This window comes from Heterodontus francisci, chromosome 19 (genome assembly GCF_036365525.1).
Source record: "Heterodontus francisci isolate sHetFra1 chromosome 19, sHetFra1.hap1, whole genome shotgun sequence".
Classification (NCBI taxonomy): Eukaryota; Metazoa; Chordata; class Chondrichthyes; order Heterodontiformes; family Heterodontidae; genus Heterodontus; species Heterodontus francisci.
Genome location: NC_090389.1, coordinates 75,945,620 through 75,972,103, shown reverse-complemented (window position 1 = coordinate 75,972,103; position 26,484 = coordinate 75,945,620). Strand labels below are relative to the sequence as shown.

Below are 26,484 nucleotides of genomic sequence, written 5' to 3'. Positions count from 1 at the left end.
TGAGGTGATTCACTTTGGAAGGAGTAACAGGAATGCAGAGTACTGGGATAATGGGAGGATTCTTGGTAGTGTAGATGAACAGAGAGATCTTGGTGTCCAGGTACATAAATCCCTGAAGGTTGCTACCCAGGTTAATAGGGCTGTTAAGAAGGCATATGGTGTGTTAGCTTTTATTAGTAGGGGGATCGAGTTTCGGAGCCATGAGGTCATGCTGCAGCTGTACAAAACTCTGGTGAGACCGCACCTGGAGTATTGCGTGCAGTTCTGGTCACCGCATTATAGGAAGGATGTGGAAGCTTTGGAAAGGGTGCAGAGGAGATTTACTAGGATGTTGCCTGGTATGGAGGGAAGGTCTTACGAGGAAAGGCTGAGGGACTTGAGGTTGTTTTCGTTGGAGAGAAGGAGGAGGAGAGGTGACTTAATAGAGACATATAAGATAATCAGAGGGTTAGATAGGGTGGATAGTGAGAGTCTTTTTCCTCGGATGGTGATGGCAAACACGAGGGGACATAGCTTTAAGTTGAGGGGTGATAGATATAGGACAGATGTCAGAGGTAGTTTCTTTACTCAGAGAGTAGTAGGGGCGTGGAACGCCCTGCCTGCAGCAGTAGTAGACTCGCCAACTTTAAGGGCATTTAAGTGGTCATTGGATAGACATATGGATGAAAATGGAATAGTGTAGGTCAGATGGTTTCACAGGTCGGCGCAACATCGAGGGCCGAAGGGCCTGTACTGCGCTGTAATATTCTAATAAAGACAGTAAGAGCCAGAAAAGAGGAATATGAAAAGAAACTTGCAAGGGATGTCAAAACCAACACAAAACATTTTACATTTATATTATGAAAATGAGGGTGATCAGGAGAAATGAAGGCCCCTTGAAACTGCTAACGGTAATATTGTCAATGAAAATAAGGAAATGGCAGAAATGTTGAATAAATACTTTAAGTCAGTATTTACAGTGGAGGAAGAGTTCAGCATGCCAGAAATCCCAAGGAAACTAAAACTGAATCAAGGACATGGACTCACCAAAATTAACATAAGCATAATGACAGTAATGAAGAAAATAATGGCACTAATGAATGACAAATCCCCAGGACCAGATGGTTTCCATTCCAGTGTTTTACAGGAAGTAAGTGAGAACATTACAGATGTCCTAACTATAATCACCCAAAGTTCTCTCGATTTGGAAATTGGTCCTTTAAATTGGAAAGTTGTGTATGTCACTTTGCTGTTTGAGAAAAATGAGAGAGGAAAACCAGGGAATTATAGACCAGTTAGTTTAACATCTGTTGTCAGGAAATTACTGGAGTCTATAATTAAGGATAGGGTGACTGAACACCTTGAAAATTTTGAGCTGATCAGAGGGAGACAGCAAGGATTTGTAACGGGTAGGTGATGCCTGATGAATCTGATTGAATTCTTTGAAGAGGTGACTAAAGCAGTGGACAGGTCAATGTCTATGGATGGTATTTATTTGGACTTCCAGAAAGCATTTGATAATGCTCTTCCTAAGAGATTGTTTGCTAAAGTTGAAGTCCATGGAATTGAAAGCAAATTATTGACTTGCTAAGGAATTTGGCTGAGTGGTAGGGAACAGAGAATAGGGAGAATGGGTAGGTACTCTAATTGGCAGGACGTGACTAGTGGTGTCCCGCAAGGATCTGTGTTGGGGTCTAAACTATTCACTGTATTTATTAATGACTTAGATGATGGGTTTGAAAGCCGCTTATCCAAATTTGCTGATGACACAAAGATAGGTGGCATTGTAAGCAGTCTAGATGGAAGCATAAAATTACAAAGAAATGTTAATAGGTTAAATAAATGGACAAAAATGTGGCAAACAGATTTCAATGTTGGCAAATATTATATACCTGAAATCTAAAAAAGATAGTACAAGATACTTTCTAAATGGTGAAAAGCTAGAAACAGTGCGGTCCAAAGACATGTAAAGGTCAAAGCACACATATCATTAAAATGTCATAAACAGGTCCAGAAATTAATCAGAAGTCCTAATGGAATGCTGACCTTTATAGCTGTCGGACTAAAATACAAGAGGTTAGAAGTCATGCTTCAGCTATGCAAAACCCTGGTTAGATCACACCTGCAGTATTGCAAGCAGTTCTGGGCATCACACCTTAGGGACGATATATTGGCCTTGGAGGGAATGCAGTGTAGATTTATCAGAATGATGCCTGGATTCCAAGGATCAAATTATACAGAAAGATTACACAAACTAAGGTTGTATTCCCTGTAATTTAGAATTGATCAAAGTTTTCAAGCTATTAAAGTATACAGATAGGGCAGATAGACAGAAAATATTGCTGCTGGCTGGGAAGTCTCGGGCCTGAATTTTATTTGAGTGCCACGCTCTGCGGTGACACCCTTTGAACACAGCGGCATGCCCGCATTTAGCGGCGGCCGCCGAGCCACCACGAAATTACGTGCGGGGTCTCGTTTAAATAGAGGGGATGGAGCGGCCGCCCCCCGATGATGTAGTGGGGGCAGCTGCTGCATCCCCGGCATCGGCGTCCAGCATCACAGCGCAGGCGCAGCACCATTTTGAAAGAGCTTTAGGCCCTTACAATTAATTTCAATTGTTAACGGGAAATCCGAAATGACCAATAATTGATTTTTCAAATACCCGAACCTGGCCCCCAACCTTCAACCTTTAGCCCTTCAACCCCTTCCCACCATCCCCACATCCACTCAAACTTGTTTCTCCCTCTCCTCCACCCCTCCAGCCCTGAAAATTTTTGTCCTCCCCACCAGGTTCTCACCTTGGAACACCGTGCTCCGAATACGCGTGAAGGCTGAACGGAGGCCATAAAATCTGCATGGGACGGCAGATACGTTAGTTTGAATATCTTCAATGCCAATTTACATATGGAAATGAAGGGCCCGCCGCCAGATGGCAGTGGGGGGGGGGGGGTGTTGCACTGAGATTCCCCCGCTGCCGGTAATATGCGGCGGGCCCTTCCTGATGTCACGGATCGAGGCAAACCTCTCCCCGCAGAATTTTACCGGTTCCTGCGCCGCAACTCGCAGTGTCAAGGGGCCGGTAAAATTCAGCCCTAGGACTAGGGGACAAAGTCTAAAAATTAGAGCCATACTTTACAGGAGTGAAATCAGGAAATAGTTTTGAACTCTCTTCGGCAAACGACAATTGATGCTAGGTCAACTGTAAGTTTTAAATCTGAAATTGATAGATTCTTGTTATCAGGGATGGGGGCAAAGGCGGGATATGGAGTTAGGTCGCAGATTAACCATGATTAATTGCATGGCAGAACAGGTTTGAGGGGGTGAAATGGCATCCTCCAGTTCCTATTTTGGAATGTATGTGGGGAGCGGGAAGGGAGGGTGTAAATTTCTCTGGTCACCATGTGTAGGAACACTAAACGCACATGAAAATTTCCTCATTGTATTTCTAACACGATTGCCAACTCATTGTAAAGTAGTAGTGGGAATACCAAATAAGGAAATCTTCGCAAACACACCAAGAATGTTGCTGCATGTAGTGACCTGGTAATTAAAAATGACACTAGTGAGATAAATTTGGTCTTTGATGAATTAGGCAGGGATGTAAAACTGGATGCCAATTCTCAATCCCAGTGGCCATAGACCAATTTCACCCTCATATGAGTTTTTAAAAATGAGATTTCATCAGGACATTTTTAATTGGACTAGTGATTGGATAGGAATCAACTACCTGCAGTTTAATAAATGAAAACTAAATGAACAAAACTTGATATTTAGGAAAGTGGCAAAACTGGCATTTATTTGTTACCCAAGCTCTTGATTTGCTGAACCATCTTCTAATGTTTGCATAATTGATGTGCTTGACAGGCCACTTCAGATGATTTGGATAAACTGCAATTTCCTCCAGCTTAACTCCAGGAAGACTGATGCCAGAATCTTGAACAGAGCCCCCCACTACCACTACTCCCCCTCAGCCCTGACCATGGCCACAAATGCTGTACCCTTGCCTCTAATTTCATCCCACTCTTCAGCTTTTGTCTCAAGTTGTACCGAATTATTCATAATCTTGACGTCCTATTCAAAACCAAACTGAGTTTCTTAACTCAATATCTTCTCCATCATAAAGACCGCCTACACCCACTTCCATAACATTACTTGCCTTTGCCTCAGCTGAACCTGCTTTTTTTTATTCATTTATGGGATGTGGGCATTGATAGTGTCGAGCTTCTTGAGTGTTGTTGGAGCTACACCCATCCTGGCAAGTGGAGAGTATTCCATCACACTCCTGACTAGTGCCTTGTAGATGGTGGACAGGCTTTGGGGAGTCAGGAGGTGAGTTACTCACTGCAGGATTCCTAGCCTCTGACCTACTCTTGTAGCCACAGTATTTATGTGGCTGGTCCTGTTCAGTTTCTGGTCTATGGTAACACCCAGGATGTTGATAGTGGGGGATTCAGCAATTGTAATGCCATTGAATGTCAAGGGTAGATGGTTAGATTCTCTCTTGTTTGAGCTAGTCATTGCCTGGCACTTGTGTGGCACAAATGTTACTTGCCACTTGTCAGCCCAAGCCTGGATACTGTCCAAGTCTTGCTGCATTTCTACACAGACTGCTTCAGTACTTGAGGAGTTTTGAATGGTTCTGAACATTGTGCAATCATCAGTGAACATCCCCATTTCTGACCTTAAGATGGAAGGAAGGTCATTGATGAAGCAGCTGAAGATGGTTGGGCCGAGGACACTACCCTGAGGAACTCCTGCAATGATGTCCTGGAGTTGAGATGATTGACCTCCAACAACCACAACCATCTTCCGTTGTACTAGGGATGACTCCAACCAGCAGAGAGTTTTCCCCCTGATTCCCATTGACTCAAGTTTTGCGAGGGCTCCTTGATGCCATACTCGGTCAAACGCTGCCTTGATGTCCAGGGCAGTCACTTTCACCTCACCTCTTGAGTTCAGCTCTTTTGTCCATGTTTGAACCAAGGCTGTAATGAGGTCAGGAGCTCAGTGGCCCTGGCGGAACCCAAACTGAGCGTCACTGAGCAGGTTACTGCAAAGCAAATGCCACGTGATAGTACTGTCAACAACCCCTTCCATCACTTTGCTGATGATCGAGAGTAGACTGATGGGGCAGTAATTAGCAGGGTTGGATTTGTCCTGCTTTTTGTGTATAGGACATACCTGGGCAATTTTTCACATTGTCGGGTAGATGCCAATGTTGTAGCTGTACTGGAACACCTTGGTTATGAGCACAGATCTTCAGTGCTATTGCCGGAATGCTGTCAGGGCCCCTAGCCTTTGCAGTATCCAATACCTTCAGTCGTTTCTTGATATCACATGGAGTGAATCAGATTTCAGGAGAAGGCCGAGATGAATCATCCAGTCGGCACTTCTGGCTGAACGTTGTTGCAAATGCTTCAGCCTTATCTTTTGCACTGATGTGCTGGGCTCCCCCATCATTGAGGATGGGGATGTTTGTGGAGCCTCCTCCTCCAGTTAGTTGTTTAATTGTCCACCACCATTCATGGCTGGATGTGGCAGGACTGTAGAGCTTGGAACTGATCCGTTGGTTGTGAGACTGCTTAGCTCTGTCTATCACATGCTGCTTCTGCTGTTTGGCATGCAAGTAGTCCTCAGCTGTCGCTTCACCAGGTTGACAACTCATTTTGAGGTATGCCTGGTGCTGCTCTTGGCATGCCCTCCTGCACTCTTCATTGAACCAGGGTCAATTCCCCAGTTTGCTGGTAATGGTAGAGTGGGGGATATGCTGGGCCATGAGGTTGCAGATTGTAGATGAGTACAATTCTGCTGCTGCTGATGGCCCACAGCGCCTCATGGATGCCCAGTTTTGAGTTGCTAGGTCTGTTCGAAATCTAACCCATTTAGCATGGTGGTAGTGCCACACAACACGGTGGAGGGTATCCTCAATGTGAAGATGGGACTTCGTCTCTACAAAGACTGTGCAATGATCACTCCTAACAATACAAAGAACAGTACAGCACAGGAACAGGCCATTCGGCCCTCCAAGCCTGCGCCGATCTTGATGCCTGCCTAAACTAAAACCTTCTGCACTTCCGGGGTCCGCATCCCTCAATTCCCATCCTATTCATGTATTCGTCAAGATGCCTTTTAAATGTCTCTATGGTACCTGATTCCACCACCTCCCCTGGCAGCAAGTTCCAGGCACTCACCACCCTCTGTGTAAAGAACTTGCCTCGCACATCCCCTCTGAAATTTGCCCCTCGCACCTTAAACCTATGTCCCCTAGTAACTGACTCTTCCACCCTGGGAAAAAGCTTCTGACTATCCACTCTGTACATGCCGCTTATAACTTTGTAAACCTCTATCATGTCGGCCCTCCACCTCCGTCGTTCCAGTGAAAACAATCCGAGTTTATCCAACCTCTCCTCATAGCTAGTGCCCTCCAGACCAGGCAACATCCTGGTAAACCTCTTCTGTGCCCTCTCCAAAGCCTCCACGTTCTTCTGGTAGTGTGGTGACCAGAATTGCACGCAATATTCTAAGTGTGGCCTAACTAAAGTTCTGTACAGCTGCAGCATGACTTGCCAATTTTTATACTCTTTGCCCCGACCGATGAAGGCAAGCATGCCGTATGCCTTCTTGACTACCTTATCCACCTGCGTTGCCACTTTCAGTGACCTGTGGACCTGTACACCCAGATCTCTCTGCCTGTCAATACTCCTAAGGGTTCTGCCATTTACTGTATACTTCCCACCTGCATTAGACCTTCCAAAATGCATAACCTCAAATTTGTCCGGATTAAACACCATCTGCCATTTCTCCGCCCAAGTCTCCAACCGATCTATATCCTGCTGTATCCTCTGACAATCCTCATCACTGTCCGCTACTCCACCAACCTTTGTGTCATCTGCAAACTTACTAATCAGACCAGCTACATTTTCCTCCAAATCATTTATATATACTACAAACAGCAAAGGTCCCAGCACTGATCCCTGCGGAACACCACTATTCACATCCCTCCATTCAGAAAAGCACCCTTCCACTGCTACCCTCTGTCTTCTATGACAGAGCCAGTTCTGTATCCATCTTGCCAGCTCACCTCTGATCCCGTGTGACTTCACCTTTTGTACCAGTCTGCCATGAGGGATCTTGTCAAAGGCTTTACTAAAGTCCATATAGATAACATCCACTGCCCTTCCTTCATCAATCATCTTCGTCACTTCCTCAAAAAACTCAATCAAATTAGAGAGAAACGACCTCCTCCTCACAAAAGCATGCTGCCTCTTGCTAATAAGTCCATTTGTTTTCAAATGGGAGTAAATCCTGTCCCGAAGAATCCTCTCTAATAATTTCCCTACCACTGACGTAAGGCTCACCTGCCTATAATTTCCTGGATAATCCTTGCTACCCTTCTTAAAGAAAGGAACAACACTGGCTATTCTCCGGTCTTCTGGGACCTCACCTGTAGCCAATGAGGATGCAAAGATTTCTGTCAAGGCCCCAGCAATTTCTTCCCTTGCCTCCCTCAGTATTCTGGGGTAGATCCCATCAGGCCCTGGGGACTTATCTACCTTAATGCTTTGCAAGACACCCAACACCTCCTCCTTTTTGATAATGAGATGACTGAGACTATCTAAACTCCCTTTCCTAGGCTCATCATCCACCAAGTCCTTCTCTTTGGTGAATACTGATGCAAAGTACTCATTTAGTACCTCGCCCATTTCCTCTGGCTACACACATAGATTCCCTTCTCTGTCCTTGAGTGGGCCAACCCTTTCCCTAGTTACCCTCTTGCTTTTTATATATGTATAAAAAGCCTTGGGATTTTCCTTAATCCTGTTTGCCAATGACTTCTCATGACCCCTTTTAGCCCTCCTGACTCCTTGCTTAAGTTCCTTCTTACTGTCTTTATATTCCTCAAGGGATTCATCTGTTCCTAGCCTTCCAGCCCTTATGAATGCTTCCTTTTTCTTTTTGACTAGGCTCACAATATCCCGCGTTATCCAAGGTTCCCGAAACTTGCCAAACTTATCCTTCTTCCTCACAGGAACATGCTGGTCCTGGATTCTAATCAACTGACGTTTGAAAGACTGCCACATGTCAGATGTTGATTTACCCTCAAATAGCCGCCCCCAATCTAAATTCTTCAGTTCCTGCCTAATATTGTGATAATTAGCCTTCCCCCAATTTAACATCTTCACCCGAGGACTACTCTTATCCTTATCCACAAGTACCTTAAAACTTATGGAATTATGGTCACTGTTCCCGAAATGCTCCCCTACTGAAATGTCGACCACCTGGCCAGGCTCATTCCCCAATACCAGGTCCAGTACGGCCCCATCCCTAGTTGGACTATCTACGTATTGTTTCAAGAAGCCCTCCTGGATGCTCCTTACAAATTCTGCCCCATCGAAGCCCCTAGCACTAAGTGAGTCCCAGTCAATATAGGGGAAGTTAAAATCAACCACCACTACAACCCAGTTACCTTTACATCTTTCCAAAATCTGTCTACATATCTGCTCCTCTACCTCCCGCTGACTGTTGGGAGGCCTGTAGTAAACCCCCAACATCGTGACTGCACCTTTCCTATTCCTGAGCTCCACCCATATTGCCTCGCTGCATGACCCCTCCGAGGTGTCCTCCCGCAGTACAGCTGTGATATTCTCCTTAACCAGTAATGCAACTCCCCCACCCCTTTTACATCCCCCTCTATCCCGCCTGAAGCTTCTAAATCCTGGAACATTTAGCTGCCAATCCTGTCCTTCCCTCAACCAAGTCTCTGTAATAGCAACAACATCATAGTTCCAAGTACTAATCCAAGCTCTAAGTTCATCTGCCTTACCTGTTACACTGTGCATCTGTGACAGGCATATCGGTGAGGACGAGGTCGTATGTTTTTCCCTCTTGTCGGTTCCCTCACCACCTGCCGTTGACCCAGGCTTGCAGCTATGTCCTTCAGGACTCAGCCAGCAGTGGTGCTCGCGAGCCTCTGTTGGTGATGGACGTTGAAATCCCCCACCCAGAGTACATTCTGCACCCTTAACACCCTCGGTGCTTTCTCCAAGTGGTGTTCAACATGGAGGAGTACTGGCTCATCAGCTGACGGCAGGTGCTAGGTGGTAAACAGCAGGAGATTTCCTTGCCCATGTTTGGCCTGATGCCATGTGATTTCATGGGGTCAGGAGTCAATGTTGAGGACTCCCAGGGCAACTCCCTCCCAACTATATACCACTGTGCTGCCACCTCTGCTGGGTCTGTCCTGCCAGTGGGACAGGACATACCCGGGGATGGTGATGGTGGCATCTGGGACATTGTCTGTGAGGTATGATTCCTTGAGTATGACTATGTCAGGCTGTTGCTTGACTAGTCTGTGGGACAGCTCTCCCAATTTTGGCACAAACCCCCAGATGTTCGTAAGGAGGACTTTGCAGGGCGGGGTTTGCTGGGTGCCGAGGTCGATGCCGGGTGGTCTGTCCGGTTTCATTCCTTATTGACTTTGTAGTGGTTTAATAAAACTGAGTGACTTGCTCGGCCATTTCAGAGTCAACCAGATTGCTGTGGGTCTGGTGTCACATGTAGGCCAGACCAGGTAATGTCCCTAAAGGACAGTAATGAACCAGATGGGTTTTTACAACAATCGACAATGGTTTCATAGCCATCATTGGACTTGCTTTTTAAATTCCAGATTTATTAATTGAATTCAATTTCCACTTTCTGTCACGGGATTCAAACCCATGTCCCCAGAGCCATACTGGGTTACCAGTCCAGTGGCAATACCACTACGCCACGCCTCCCCTGCTGAAACTTTCATCCATTTGTACCTCCAGACTCAACTATTTTGATGCTCTCCTGGCCGGCTGCTCATTCTCCAGGCTCTGTAAACATCAGCTCATCCAAAACTCTGCTGCCCTTACCCTGCCATGTATCAAGTCCTGTTTCCCCATCACTCCTGTCATTGCTGACCTACATTGGCTCCTGATCTGGCCATCAAACAGCTCCAATTTAGAATTCTGATCCTTTATATATATTGTTGTGACTGAGGTGGGAGGAGTGCACTGTCTTTTCTAGTTCCACTTCTCCACAGGTCACAACATATATTTAAATGTTTGCCCAGTTACCAATGTGGTCAATCATATATTCTACTCTTTTTCCCAGAATAAAATACATCAACCAGATTTCTTGAATAAACAGCAAAATTATCAGTTTATTATCAAATAAGATTTATCCAGTAATGAAGCAAAGGATTAACACAGATTGAAATATGAAAGTTCCCTTTTTAAGTTCCCCACATACACACACTCACACACACATTGAAAAAAATACAGAAAATCTCTCTGCAGAGGTCTATTACAAAAAAAGACAAAAAAAGAACACGTTGACCAAATACTAGCTAATTCTTGAAGGAAAAAAAAAGATATGGAAGGAAGTCAGTTGTCCCTTTTGGTCTGGAGTCTGGGTATACAGAGACAGGCACTGGGATCTGTTCTAAAGCAGTTCTTTTCAGAAGGCATTGAGAATTACTTGGGAAGGTTTTTCCAGCTTCTCAGGAGAGAAGCAGCACCTGGGATTTTAGCTCTCCCACACTGGATCTTTGCAGGGTTTCTTCAAAGAGGTAGAGAAAGAGACAAGTTGGGTGGTTTCTTTTTCCTTGGCAGGCAAAACACCAACTGTCTTCAAAACAGTTCACACCCCAACTGAACTGAAAACAATATCCAAACCCCAAACAGAAAGTTAACCTCCTGACCTCCATAAACCTTGACATGTGGCTTCTCTGTGAACATCTTCCCCAGGTCACCAAGGTTTCTGTTGTTTATTGAGCTTAAAGCACATGATTTCCAGCACAGGTTGTTTTCAAACAACATCTTAGTGTCCTTTCAGTGAACTGTCAGCAACAAAGCAAGGTCCAGCATTTATGAAATCTTCAGCCTTCCAATGAAACCATCTCCACAATTTAAATATGAATGCTCAAAAAATACTTAATGAAAAATATAGAAGCATCTTCATAACAATATTCCTTTATGCCCTTGTCCCTCCCTATCTCTACAACCTCCTCCAGCTTGCCAGCCCCCCACCAGAACTGTCTACTCCTCCAACTCTGGCCACTTCTGCTGTTCTTAAAAAAAAAACAGCAGTTCCACAAAGTGAGAGGAGGACCCAGTAAATCGCTCTCCCAACATCTTAGCTGGGGTAGGGGTAGGACCAGGAGCAGGAGACAACTGACAATTACATTTCTTTCCTTGTGTGACACGTGGACTGTTACGAGGATTCAGATTTGAATAGAATAAATAATGACACTGGCAAAGGTATAGGATTACAAAATTCTTGAACTAACTATTGAACTATGCTTCAGAATCACAAGGATGTGAATAGCACACTGATAGCTGATGAACAAGCGAATAACACCATGCATGACCCTATCAATGGGAAACAAAACTCACAAACTGACCTCTTTCAATTCAGTTATGTTCTCATTTTATAAATACCCCACAGAAGCTGAATCTTCCCAATCCACAGGACAGCTCGCCTGCCTTACTTTAAACTATGAGATCCAAGGTTTACACATCCAGTTGTCGAGATGATACCCACAAAGCTGAATCTTCCACACAATCCCCAGCCTTGCCCTTCAATCTCTTCACCTCAACCACAGAAAACTGGCATTTCCCCTCCAGCTTTCTACTTTATCTCATCCAGGAGACTGGAGAGTTGCATGTTCCCTGAATGATACTCACAAGCTTTTCTTTTAGCCAGCCCAGCTGGTCCCCATTAGTCTCTGTTTACACCTGGAACGCTGGTCAGACACCCGTGGGAAAAGATATAACTTTTGGCGCATTGGCCAATGGTCCAGCTGTAGAGCGAAGAACAAAGGAAGGTAGGCCTTTCTTCTACCCCTCTGTACACATATTCAGAACCTGTGGCGATCAGGGTTTGGTTATTCCCTGCATGGTCATCTCTGAGAGTGGTTATGGGTGATGTTACCTCTCAATCACCCAGGTGTCTTCCTTCACAGTGTTTCATGGCTTCTCACTCCCCTGACCGTAATAATGACCATGGAACCGGAAGAAGTTATAAGATTCCCTTAATGAGGTTCATCCTGCCAGTGTTTTGATAATCATAGGTATTTGTACCATTGGAATGTTTGCGATAAGAACAGACCCCAGACCTGATCCTTATAATTACAGGATTTTGGTTATTTTATTGCTTGTATCCTGTCTTAGTAATGCAGCACACAGAACACTCCATATTGATTTCTGTTAAGGGTTTGCTTGCACAAGTGAATTGCCCAGCTCTTCCTCACTACGTCCACTCCCTTAACCTTTGCGTTCCCACAAAGCTCAAGCTAGCAAATTCAGCAGTGGCCAATTCAACTTCATATATCACACCTTATGTACGTTCTCATAGCATAGCAGGCATAACTGTAGTCATGGTATGCAGCCAAACATTGATCAGTTACATCGTCATTTCAGTCCATATTTACACTTGTTGTTATGCAGCAATCTTGCGGCATAGGTGTTGCTCTTTCCGGGGAGTACAGCAAATTCCTGCACAGACAGCTCTGTACCAATGTTCAGAAATGTAGAAACATAGAAAATTTACAGCTCAGAAGGAGGCCCTTTGGTCCGTCGTGCCTGTGCCGGCTGAAAAAGAGCTATCCAGCCTAATCCTGCTTTCCAGCTCTTAGTCCATAGCACTGTAGGTTATAGTACTTCAAGTGCATAATACAAGTACTTTTTAAATGCAATGAGAATTTTGGCCTCTATCACCCTTTCAGGCAGTGAGTTCCAGAACCCCACCACCCTCTGGGTGAAAAAATTCTCTCCTCAACTTCCCTCTAATCCTTCTGCCAATTATTTTAAAACTATGCCCTCCGGTTATTGATCTCTCTGCTAAGGGAAACAGGACTCCCTCTCCACTCTATTTAGGCCTCTTAATTTTTTTTAAACCTCAGTTAAACTCCCTTCAGACTTCTCTGTTGCAAAGAAAAATTGGGGTGACACAGTAGCACAGTGGTTAGCACTGCAGCCTCACAGCTCCAGCGACCCAGGTTCAGTTCTGGGTACTGCCTGTGCGGAGTTTGCAAGTTCTCCCTGTGACCGTGTGGGTTTCCGCCGGGTGCTCCGGTTTCCTCCCACAGCCAAAGACTTGCAGGTTGATAGGTAAATTGCCCCTAGTGTAGGTAGGTGGTAGGAGAACTGTGGGGATGTGGTAGGGAATTTGGGATTAATGTAGGATTAGTATCAATGGGCGGTTGTTGGTTGGCACAGACTCAGTGGGCCGAAGGGCCTGTTTCAGTGTTGTATCTCTCTATGACTCTATAAAACCCCATCCTTCCTCATAGCTAAAATTCTCCAGTCCTGGCAACATCCTCATAAATCTCCTCTGTACTCTCTCTAGTGTAATCATATTCTTCCTGTAATGCAATGAACAAGAACTGTATGTAGTACTCTAGCTGCAGTCTGACTAGTTTATTCCAGAATTACTTGGAGCAACAACTCACTCAACAAACCACCTTTGAACAGTAATTTATGTATGCTAGTTCTGTCTTTATTGTTACTCAATATAGTAATACTTAAAGGTAAAAACACACTGAAATCCTCTCTGAAATATGCTGAAGGAAATATGAATGACAGATTAGCCTTTGAGATATTGGCAGTAAAGTTCCTTTAGAACAGTCTCGAGCTACAATAAATGCAGACTCACTAAGTTATCTTCTGCCCTTTATTTCTCCTGTTCCGTAATTTGCAATTCCCCAAATCTTAGCAACCTCTGAAAAGTACAAACATGATAATGTCGCAGCCAATTACTTCACAATTTTATGATAACTCTAGTCCTGCCTGCGGCGTTTCAAGATCTTGTCAGTTAATCCAAGTTGAAGCTGAAGGCAGTGAAATCTGCTAAGATTAAGGTTAAATCAAATTAATAAATGAAGAACTATACCTTGGGTTAGGGGTCTTCAATTAGGATGTTAGAACCAGCCTTTGTCTTCTTGCTGCTTTGAAAGAGATTAGTACCAGTTTCTTTCTTGCTACTCTTGTGTTCGCTCCCACACACATTGGATTGCACTTTAAGTTAATTTGCTTCTGATCAAAGATAACTCCCAACCTTTGAGCTGTCAATTTATGGGAATGTGTAATTGGTGACTTAAATAGCTCATGCGAGCCTGGAAGAAATGGGAGTAATTTTATGCTGGTGGGGGCTGGGGGTCTTGACATCAGGAGAAACCGAAGCTGAGATCCCCATATTGCCTCTTTTCTGGAAGGCCCACCAAATTTAGGGTCAATCAGGCATTTAAGTGGACATTGGCGGGTCTTCCATAGGATTTAGGACCCCGTCATCAGGACCCCCCGCCCTTGGAGATCTGCCGGCCAATCAGAGGCCGACAGCTGCAGTGCCACTGCGGAGGCAGAGCCTGTGGCTAGAGGTGAATGTCCTAGAGGCTGAGGAGTGTCACTGGAGCTGGGCCTCAGATAGGTCAGGGTGGGAGGGGTCTCGTGGAGTGGGCGTCGTGGCTGAGGGGGGGAAGGGGTCAGCAGCAAGGGCCCCCCCTTCCTGATGCTGGGTCCCTCATTCAGGCACTAAGTGCCTTTGAATGAGGGAATCCCACCAACCACCGCCCCCCGCCCCCACCACCCCGGAGCCGGGAAGCAGCCTGCACTATTTTCCTACGGTGCTTCCCATTTAGCGACAGGGCTGCCCATTGCATGGGTAATTGTGGCTGTGGCAGGAAGAGGTCCTTAATTGGGGGTTAATTCCCTTTTTAGGGTCTCAATTGGCAGCAGGGCAGGCAGGCCATTCACAGGCCTTCCCGCCACGGACTAAATTTTGGCCGAGGTGGGATGGTGGCAGCAAACCCCACCTCCCCCCCCCACCCCTCCCCAACCCCCCTGCCAGCATCCCACCAATTTTATGCTCAACCTGCCTCCAAACCCGCTGGGGTGGGGGGAGAGAGCGTAAAATTCCACTCTTGGTGTCAAAGACCATTTTTAGGACTAAATGGGGAATTCTACATTCAACATGTAGTCAATGTAGTCAATGGTTTAGATTTATCAATATGGCAGTGCATTGCAATACATTAAAATGCACAATAATTGAAATAGTTTTTTCATATATGTTCATATTTTTAGCATATTCCTGTTCTTTAGGTTTAGAAACATCAAAAATGGAGAAGACCATTCAGCCCCTCAAGTTTGATCCACACTCTATTAGATCATGGCTGTTTTGCCTCTGTTTACCCGCCTTGGTTCCATAGCCCTCAATACCCTTGCCAGTTTTTAAATTTTCAATTGATCCCCCCCATCCATCCCCCAGCCTCAACAGCTGCTCTGATTTGCTCTGCCCTTTGTGTGAAGAAATGCTTCATACTATCTCTCCAATTTAATGACAGAACAGAGAGGAGACTGAACAAGCCTGCTCACAGCGTTCAAAGGGAACTGCAGGGATATCCTAGGTGCACAACCTTAACCCTACACGATTGGATGTAGGAGAGACCCCTCCCATAAAACAAAATCCTTATTGACTAGGTCCCAGGAGCTGACCCAGGATCGGGAGGAAATTCAGACTGAAGACCTAGAAAATAAAGTTTTAAATTCTGAAGGGAGACACTGAAAAGCTCATAAGCCACAGGAAAACCTTAAGCCCGAAAAGGTTTTAGTGGCAGATTTGGAGGGTGGTGATAGTGGTGGTGACTGCAAGTCAAGTATCCTAACTGAGGAGGAATTGTGGACCAGACTGGATGAGCTGGAACAACAGGAAGAGATGCAGGAGGAAATTGATAGGTGGTCTCAAGCCACAAGGAAAAAAAATCCAACATTGGATTATGACTATGAAGCACTTCAAAGCAAGCTTAAAACTTTGCCTGATAAAGTGTCTTATGATGTTATGGTGCCATTTGGCCCACTTGCATTTATGCCAGGACAGCTAATCCACACAAATGTAGTCACCATTTTACTAGGTGACAATTGATTTGCAAATGCAAAGCAAACTGTTGGCCTGGTGCAGCACAGAAAAAACATTAACAAAAAGCAGTGGGTGATCTTCACAACGTTAGGAACAACTTGGAATCCAGCACTGAGTTCACTGATCTTGAGAACTAGAAAAGGAAGATATTGTAGAAATACACAAGGAAATTTAGTATATGCTGGAGCACAAGCTGATTGAGCCTAGTCAGAGCAGTTGGAATTCCCCAGTTGTGCTCATGCACAATCATGGATATAAAAAAACTAAACCAGAGCATGGCTATGACAGTGAGACTGATGAGTGTGTGTGTATACATTTCCTTTTTAATTTGTGACCTCATAATGAAATGTTCTTGTTGTCGCATTTCATTTTGTGTAGTGGGGAGGTTGTACGCCAATGTGCTTTGTTGAATGATAATTTTCTTTAATCTATTGACTGGAGATCTGAATTTGTTTTAAAAGACATTTTTAAAAAAGAGGATGACTTTGCTGGCAGCTTAGGATGGTCACCTAGTTTGCAACACTGTATCCTGGGAGATGGTTGGAATCTCTCTTGTTTGAGATGGTCATTGCCTGGCACTTGTGTGGCACAAATGTTACTTGCCACTTATCAGCCCAAGCCTGGATATTGGTCCAAGTCTTGCTGCATTTCTACATGGACTGCTTCAGTATCTGAGGAGTTACGAATGGTGCTGAACATTGTGCAATCATCAGCGAACGTCCCCACTTCTGACCTTATGATTGAGGGAAGGTCATTGGTGAAGCAGCTGAAGATGGTTGGGCCTAGGACACTACCCTGAGGAACTCCTGCAGTGATGTACTGGGACTTAGATGATTAACCTCCAACAACCATAACCATCTTCCTTTGTGCTAGGTATGACTCCAACCAGTGGAGAGTTTTCCCCCTTATTTCCATTGACTCCAGTTTTGCTAGCGCTCCTTGATGTCACAAATGGTCAAATGCTGCCTTGATGTCCAGGGCAGTCACTTTTACCTCACCTCTGGAGTTCAGCTCTTTTGTCCATATTTGGACCAATACAGTAATGGGGTCAGGAGCTGAGTGGCCCTGACGGAACCCAAACTGAGTGTCAGTGAGCAGGTTATTGCTGAGTAAGTGCTGCCTGATAGCACTGTTGACGACCCCTTCCATCACTATGTTGATGATCGAGTGTAGACTGATGGGGCGGTAACTGGCCAGATTGAATTTGGCTTGCTTTATGTGTACAGGACATACCTAGGCAATTTTCCAGATTGCTGGATAGATGTAGTGTTGTAGCTGTACTGGAACAGCTTGGCTAGGGGCATGGCCAGTTCTGGAGCACAAGTCTTCAGTACTATTGCTGGAATATTGTCAGGGCCCATAGCCTTTGCAGTATCCAGTGCCTTCAGCCATTTCTCAATCGCACTTAGAGTGAATCGAATTGTCTGAAGACTGGCATCTGTTCTGCTGGTGACCTCAGGAGGAGGCTGAGATGGATCATCCAGTTGGCACTTCTGGCTGAAGATTGTTGCGGATACTTCAGCCTAGTCTTTTGCACTGATGTGCTGGGCTCCTCCATCATTGAGGATGGGGATATTTGTGGAGTCGCCTCCTCTTGTTACTATATGTGACTATATATTTTCCTGCCAATCTACTGTGTGTGTGTGTGTGTGTGTGTTTTCATCTATCCAATGTTTTGGGTGGATTTAGTCAGAGAGAAGCAGTGGTGTGTAAAGCCATGGCCTGTGTAAAGATAAGATCAGGAAATTCCTCAGAGCTCTGCTACTGAAACTTTGACAAAATGTGGAGGAAGCCCTGTTTAAATAGGTTACTACATTTCTTCCCCACTTCCAGCAAAGTGGAATGGGAGTAGCTCCGAGGAAATTCCCCATTTGTTTGTTTATATGTTTATATTTGGCTCACTGGTAGCACTTTCATCTGTCAGACAGCAGATTTAATACAAATCATCCCCATTGACACAATGTATTCTGATAACACAGTGTAGTACTGAGAGAGTGCCACACTGCTGGAGGTGTTTTTTTTCAGATGAGATGTTATGCCACTGAGATGTCTGCTTGCTCGGGTGGACAGGGCTGCTGGTCTGGGCAACCTTTCTCCCTCAACGAACCAAAAATGGATTAAATTGTCATTGCTGTTTGTGGAACTTTACTGTCTGCAAAATAGTTTCAAAATAGCTTGCTTAGCAATAATCTGCTCAGTAACGCTCAGTTTGGGTTCCGCCAAGGTCACTCAGCTCCTGACCTCATGACAGCCTTGGACCAAACATGGAAAAAAGAGGTGAACTCAAGAGGTGAGAGTGATTGCCCTTGACATCAAGGCAGCATTTGACCGAGTATGGAATCAAGGAGCCCTAGCAAAACTGAAGTCAATGGGAATCAGGGGGAAAACTCTCTGCTGGTTGGAGACATACTTAGAACAAAGGAAGATGGTTGTGGTTGTTGGAGGTCAATCATCGCAGTCCCAGGACATCACTGCAGGAGTTCCTCAGGGTAGTGTCCTAGGTCCAACCGTCTTCAGCTGCTTCATCAATGACCTTCTTTCAATCATAACGTCAGAAGTGGGGATGTTTGCTGATGATTGCACAATGTTCAGCACCATTCACGACTCCTCAGATAATGAAGCAGCCCATGTCCATATGCAACAAGACCTGAACATCAGCCAGGCTTGGGCTGATAAGTGGCAAGTAACATTCGCACCACACAAGTGCCAGGCAATGACCATCTCCAGCAAGAGAGAATCTAACCATCTCCCCATGACATTCAATGGCATTACAATTGCTGAATCCCCCACTATCAACATCTTAGGGGTTACCATTGACCAGAAACTGAACTGGAGTAGCTATGTAAATACTGTGGCTACAAGAGCAGGTCAGAGGCCAGGAATCCTGCGGCAAGTAACTCACCTCTTGACTCCTCAAAGCCTGTCCACCATCTACAAGGCACAAGTCAGGAGTGTGATAGAATACTCTCCACTTGCCTGGATGGGTGCAGCTCCAACAACACTCAAGAAGCTCGACACCATCCAGGACAAAGCAGCCTGCTTGATTGGCACCCCATCCACAAACATTCACTCCCTCCACCACACTGGCAGCAGTATGTACCATCTACAAGATGCACAGCAGCAACTCACCAAGGCTCTTTAGACAGCACCTTCCAAACCCACAAGCTCTACCAACTCGAAGGTCAAGGGCAGCAATTGCATGGCAACACGGCCATCTGCAAGTTTCCCTCCAAGTCACACACCATCCTGACTTGGAACTATATCGCCGTTCTTTCACTATCGCTGGGTCAAAATCCTGGAACTCCCTTCCTAACAGCACTGTGGGTGTACCTACCAAACATGGACTGCAGTTGTTCAAGAAGGCAGCTCACCACCACCTTCTCAAGTGCGATTATAGATGGGCAATAAATGCTGGCCTGGCCAGTGATGCCCACATCCCATAAATGAGTTAAAAATGCTGCTGTTTACTTACATAGCAAAAGTAATTGCACTTCAAAAATGAATAAATTGTCTGCAAAGTGCATTCCAGAAACAGCAAAGTGCATAAAAACAGTTGGCTACACTTCAAAAGTACCTGAATGGCTGTAAAGGGCTTTAAGCTGTCCTGAGGTTGTGAAAGGCACTATATAAATGCAAGTCTTTCTTTTTGTTAAGGATATCCTGAGAAAAGTAACAGGACACAATCTAAATTCAGGTTCTCCCAGTGACAGAGAATACAAGGGCTGCCTTGTAGAAAGCTCACCACACAATGAAAGTTGAATTTCTTAACTTTACAATTGAAATACAGAGACCTCAAATCCAAAAATAAATAATGCATTCCCAATCAATTAAATCAGATTCAATAGGGCCGGTATTGATGAAACAAGTGATTGTAACAATTGTTGGAAACGTCCGCAAAGAGTACCTCGAGCAAATAAGAACTTGTGATGGGCCCCAAGCCATCGTTCAAACTGCAAAATCTTAGTTGTGACCCTTTGTATAGTTGTTGGATACAGTTGCTGGGAACAAATTGGACTATTTGGATGTCACTACTCCTTTTTATTCAGATGTGCTCTTGCAATAAATTCAACTTCAGAGTAGAATACATTGTTAGACTGTCAGAAATCTGAAATCCAAATTCATACTGGAGTCAAAAGACTCTGGTGACCAGAGCATCAATGTGCTTTGAAACTGCATTGGAGTCAGGTTATACACAGATTAAAACTCTCCAGAGTCGCTCTCCAAGTCAGTGGCACTAAACAAACCATTGCAATGAAGCAAGACATGACATTACCAACAGGCCCATGCATCAGCTGTGCCTCATTACTAACTCATGCCAACTAGGGACTCAAAAAGGAAGGCAGCAAAACACAGCCACATGTGCACACTTAGCTTCAGGGAATAGTCTAGTATTCCAAAGGAATGCCAGAGTCATTAATTATCCAAAATTAAGATCTGCAGACAGTAATATGTCCCCAGTGAATTCTCTCTCAGGAAACAGAGAAAGTCAGAGAGAACGTGAGTGAGAGAGAGAAAGACAGAATGGTCCTCTCTTGCTTTCAACAAATCATGGTAAATAAGTTACTGTTCAAGGGCAGATGCCCAAATCCCCTTCCTCTAGCTCCTTCCACCCCCACCATGCAAGTACCTTCTGACTGTCAGGAGAATAGACATCAGATTTGATCAACAAAGCTACCCTAATCTTTCCCTGACCAACATTTGTGAAAGATACAGACGTGTTTCATAAATTTAGCCTGCCCAACCCCTCAGTAATTCTACTTCACTATGCCACAGGCTATATATATATGCTATTCCTCTTCTAACTCTTCAAAATATTTATCTCTACACCGATTGATTACATGTTTATATGTTTGATGTGAAACCATGGAATACTGAAATGTGTAAATAAGCTAGTTTATTAAGAATGTGCATCCTGTTCCATGTGGGAACTCCAGGATGCTTCTTGTGTCTTGGACGACCACATGTGCAGGAAGTGTCATCAGCTGCAGCAGCTCCAGCTCTGGGTTTCAGAACTTCAGCACAGCTGTCGTCACCGCAGTGCATCCACAAGGCTGAGAGTTTTGTGGATAGCACTTTTCTGGAGATGGTCACCTCACAGCTTAAGGGTATGCAGGCAAAGAGGGGATGGCTGACGTCCAGGCAGCCAAGGAGGTAGTGCAATAATCCCCTGAGTGCATCTTACACTCCAACTACTATTCAGTTCTGAATACTGGTGAGAGTGATTGTTCCTCTGGGGAGTGCAGCCAGAGCCTAGTTGATAGAACCATGACTGGCTCAGCTGGACAGGGAGCAGGAGGAAGATTGGGAAATCAATAGTGATAGGGGATTTGATAGTTAGGGGAACAGACAGGTGTTTCTGCGATCACAGATGTGAATCCAGGATGGTATGTTGCCTTCCTGGTGCCAGGGTCAAGGATGTCGTTGAGCGACTCCAGAGCCCTCTGAGGGGACAGGGTAAACAGCCAACAGTTGTGGTTCATATCGGTACCATCAACATAAGTAGAAAGGAGAGATGAGGTCCTGCAGGCAGAGTTTAGGGACTAGTGAAGAAACTAGCAAGCAGGACCTCAGAGGTAGTAATCTCCGATTACTCCTGATGACGCATCCTAGTGAGTATAGAAATAGAAGGATAGAGCAGATGAATGCATGACTGGAAAGATGGAGCAGGAGGGAGGGCTTTAAATTCCTGGGACATTGGGACCAATTCTGGGGGAGATGGGACCTGTACAGGCTGGATGGGCTACACTTGAACAGAGCTGGAACCAATATCCTTGTGGAGTGATTTGTTACTGCTAATGGGGAGGGTTTAAACTAACTGGGCAGTGGTGTGGGAACCAGGAGGTACTATCAGAGAGGAAAAACAAGGTGCCCAGAGAATTGGGAGAGAAATAGATAGTACTAGAGTAGGAAATAATAAGGTATTAGGTTGAGTGAGAGTAAGAGGGAATGTCTAAATTTTGTTAATTGTGCCCGTATGTTAATGCGCAGAGAGTGATAAATAAGGTTGGTGAGCTGCAGGAACAGATAGCCACATGGGAATATGATGTTGTGGCGATAACGGAAACCTGTCTCAAAAAAGGGCAATACCGGATACTAAATATTCCTGGATACAAGGTGTTCAGGAAAGACAGGGAAGAGAAAAAAGGAGGGGTAGCAGTATTGATTAAGGAGAACATTACAGTGCTGGAGAGAAAGGATGTCCTGGAGGGGTCAAGGACAGAATCTATTCGGCTAGAGCTAAGAAACAATAGAGGTGCCATTACAGTGCTGGGTGTATTCGAGAATCCATCAACTAGTGGGAAAGATATACAGGAACAAATTTGTAAGGAAATTATAGAGAGGTACGAGAATTATGGAGTAGTTCTAATGGGGGACTTTAATGATCCTATTATAGACTGGGAAATTAAAAGCGTAAAGGGTAGAGTTTCTGAAGTGTGTTCAGGAGAATTTTCTATATCAGTATGTTTCTGGCCCAACTAGTTAGGGGGCATTGCTGGATCTGGTTCTGGGGAATGAGGTGGGACAAGTGGATCAAGTGTCAGTGGGGAATATTTAGGGGACAGTGATCATAATATCATAAGGTTTCGGTTGACTACGGAAAAGGGCAAGGAGCAATTCAGAGTAAAAGTAATCAATTGGGGGAGGGCCAACTTTAATGGGGTGAGAACAGATTTGGCCCAGGTAAATTGGAATGAAGGATCGGTAGGCAAAACTGTGACAGAGGAGATAGTTTAGGTACAGTCGAGGTATATTCCCACAAAGTGGAAAGGTAGGACAAATAAATCCAGTGTTCAATGGATGATGAAAGAGATAGAGAGTAAGATGAAGCAGTAAAAGGGTGCATATGACAGATGTCAGGTGGATAATTGAGAACCAGGCTGAATATAGAAAGCTCAGAGGAGAAGTGAAAAAAGAAATGAGAAACATAGAGTATGAGAAGAGACTGGCAGCTAACACAAAAGGGAATCCCAAAGTCTTCTATAGGCATATAAATAGTAAAACGGTGATAAAAGGAAGAATGGGGTTGATTAGGGACCAAAAAGGGAATTTACACATGGAGGCAGGGGGCATGGCTGAGATACTAAATGAGTACTTTGCATCTGACTTTATCTGGGAAGAAGATGCTGCCAAAGTCATAGTGAAAGAGAAGGTTGAGACACTGGATGGGCTAAAAATTGATAAAGAGGAGGTGTTAAATAGGCTGGCTGTACCTAAAGTTGATAAGTCACTAAGTCACAAGGACCAGATGAAATGCATCAAAGGATACCGAGGGGAGTAAGGGTGGAAATTGCGAGGCACTGGCCATAAGGATCAAATCCCGTTTAGATGTAGAGGTGGTTGAAGAGGACTGGAAATTGCAAATTTTACACCTTTGTTCAAAAACAGGTGTAAGGATAAGCTCAGTAACTACAGGCCAGCCAGTTTACACTCGGAAGTGGGAAAGCTTTTACTAATGATAATATGGAACAAAATTAACAGTTAATTGGACAAATGCGGATTAATTAAGGAAAGCTAGCACAGATTTTTAAAAGGCAAATATTAATGACCTAGACTTGGGTGTACAGGGCACAACTTCAAAATTTGGAAGTATTGTGAACTGTGAGGAGGATAGTGATAAACCTGAAGAGGACATAGGCAGGTTGGTGGAATGGACAGACAAGTAGCAGATTAAATTTAATGCAGTGAAGTGTGAAGTGGTATATTTTGGTAGGAAGAACGAGGAGAGCCAATATAAAATAAAGGGTACAATTCTAAAGGGAGGGCAGGAGCAGAGAAACCTGGGGATATATGTGCATAAATTATTGAAAGTGGCAGGGCAGGTTGAGAAAGTGGTTCATAAAGCATATGGGATCCTGGGCTTTATAAATAGGGGCATAGAGTACAAAAGCAAGGAAATTATGATAAACCTGCACAAAACATTGGTTCGGCCTCTAATGGAGTATTGTGTCCAGTTCTGGGCACCATACCTCAGGAAGGATTTGAATGCAATAGAGAGGGTGAAGAAAAGATTCATAAGAATGATTCCAGGGATGGGGAACTTCAGTTATGTGGATAGATAGGAATAGAGGGGCTGTTCTCCTTGGAGAAGAGAAGATTAAGAGGAGATTTGATAGAGATGGTCAAAATCATGAGGGGTCTGGACAGAGTAAATAGGGAGAAACTGTTCCCATTGGCGGCAGGGTTGAGAACGAGAGGACACCGATTTAAGGTGATCGGCAAAAGAACCAACAGCGACATGAGGAAAAACCTTTTTACGCAGTGAGTGGCTAGAATCTGGAATGCACTGCCTGAGAATGTGGTGGTTGCAGATTCAATGAGGCCTTCAAAAGAAAATTGGATAATTACCTAAAATGAAAATATTTGCAGGGCTACGGGGAAAATGCAGGAGAGTGGGACTAGGAGCTGGTACGGACACAATGGGCTGAATGGCCTCCATCTGTGCTGTAACCATTCTATGATTCTATAGATAATAGAGGAAATGCTTCTTTCAAATCACAGTCATTGTGGAGACCAATTCCCATCTTCACTTAAAGAATACCCTCCATCGTGTTGTGTGGCTCGAGCACCGTGCTAAATGGGATAGATTTAGAACATATCCAGCACTGTAAAACTGGGAAACTATAAGGAGCTGTGGGCCATCAGCAGCAACAGAATTGTATTCAACCACAATCTGTAACCTCATGGCCCGCCATGTCCCCCACTCTACCATTACCATCAAGCTGGGGATCAACCCTGGTACAATGAAGAGTGCAGGAGGGCATGCCAGGAGCAACACCAGGCATATCTCAAAATGAGGAATCAACCTGGTGAAATTACAACATAGGACTACTTGCGTGCCAAACAGCAGAAGCAGCATGTGATAGAACAAAGCGATCCCACAACCAACGGATCAGATCCAAGCTCTGCAGTCCTTTCACATCCAGTCGTGAATGGTGGAGGACAATTAAACAACTAACAGGAGGAGGAGGCTCCACAAACATCCCCATCCTCAATGATGGGGGAGCCCAGCACATCAGTGCAAAAGATAAGGCTGAAGCATTTGCAACAATCATCAGCCAGAAGTGCCGAGTGGATGATCCATCTCGGCCTTCTCCTGAAATCCCCAGCATCACAGATGCATCTTCAGCCAATTCGATTCACTCTGTGTGAAATCAAGAAATGACTGAAGGCATTGGATACTGCAAAGGCTATGGGCCCTGACAGCATTCCGGCAATAGTACTGAAGACATGTGCTCCAGAACTAGCTGCTCCCCTAGCTAAGTTGTTCCAGTACAGCTACAATACTGGTATCTGTACACAAAAAGCAGGACAAATCCAACCCGGCCAATTACTGCCCCATCAGTCTACTCTCAATCATCAGTAAAATGATGGAAGGGGTCGGCAACGGTGCTATCAAGCAGCACTTGCATAGCAATTAGCTGCTCACTGACGCTCAGTTTTGATTCCGCCAGAGCCACTCAGCTCCTGACCTCATTACAGCCTTGGCTCAAACATGGACAAAAGAGCTGAACTCCAGAGGTGAGGTGAGTGACTGCTCTTGACATCAAGGCAGCATTTGACCAAGTATGGCATCAAGGAGCCCTAGCAAAACTGGTCAATGGGGATCAGGGGGAAAACACTCTGCTGGTTGGAGCTGTACCTAGCGCAAAGGAAGATGGTTGTGTTTGTTGGAGGTCAATCATCTCAGCTCCAGGACATCACTGCAGGAGTTCCTCAGGGTAGTGTCCTAGGCCCAACCATCTTCAGCTGCTTCATCAATGACCTTCCGTCAGTCATAAGGTCAGAAGTGGGGATGATGATTGCACAATGTTCAGCACCATTTGTGACTCCTCAGATACTGAAGCATTCCGTGTAGAGATGCAGCTAGACCTGGACAACAACCAAGCTTGGGCTGATAAGTGGCAAGTAACATTCACACCACACAAGTGTCAGGCAATGACCATCTCAAACAAGAGAGAATCTAACCATCTCCCCTTGACATTCAATGGCATTACCATCGCTGAATCCCCCACTATCAACATCGTGGGGATTACCATTGACCAGAAACATTACTGGAATAGCCATATAAATACTGTGGCTGCAAGAGCGGGTCAGAGGCGAGGAATCCTGCAGCAAGTAACTCACTTCCTGACTCCCCAAAGCCTGTCCACCATCTACAAGGCACAAAACAGGAGTGTGATAGAATATTCTCCACTTGCCTGGATGGGTGCAGCTCCAACAACACTCAAGAAGCTCGACACCATCCAGGACAAAGCAGCCCGCTTGATTGGCACCCCATCCACAAACATTCACTCCCTTCACCACCGACGCACATTGGCAACAGTGTGTACCATCTACAAGATGCACTGCAGCAACGCACCAAGGCTCCTTCGACAGCACTTTCCAAACCCGTGACCTCTACCAACTAGAAGGGCAAGGGCAGCAATTGCATAGGATCACCACCACCTGCAAGTTCCTCTCCCGGCCACACACCATCCTGACTTGGAACTATATCGCCGTTCCTTCACTGTCAAAATCCTGGAACTCCCTTCCTAACAGCACTGTGGGTGTACCTGCACCACATAGACT

General features: G+C 45.0%; 1 protein-coding gene across 2 annotated transcripts in view; it reads right to left on the bottom strand.

The window, feature by feature from the left end:
- The window catches only part of LOC137380213 (solute carrier family 26 member 6-like), a 117,604-nt gene that overhangs the window by 73,769 nt on the left and 17,351 nt on the right, over positions 1 to 26,484 (bottom strand). Inside the window, exon 1 of one of the 2 annotated variants that reach the window (XM_068052018.1) lies at positions 13,897 to 13,992. The exons of the other annotated variant lie outside the window; for it this stretch is intronic. The gene's annotated coding sequence lies outside the window, so the exon portion shown is untranslated. Of the gene's footprint in view, positions 1 to 13,896; positions 13,993 to 26,484 lie in introns of those variants that run through there. 2 annotated transcript variants of the gene reach the window in all.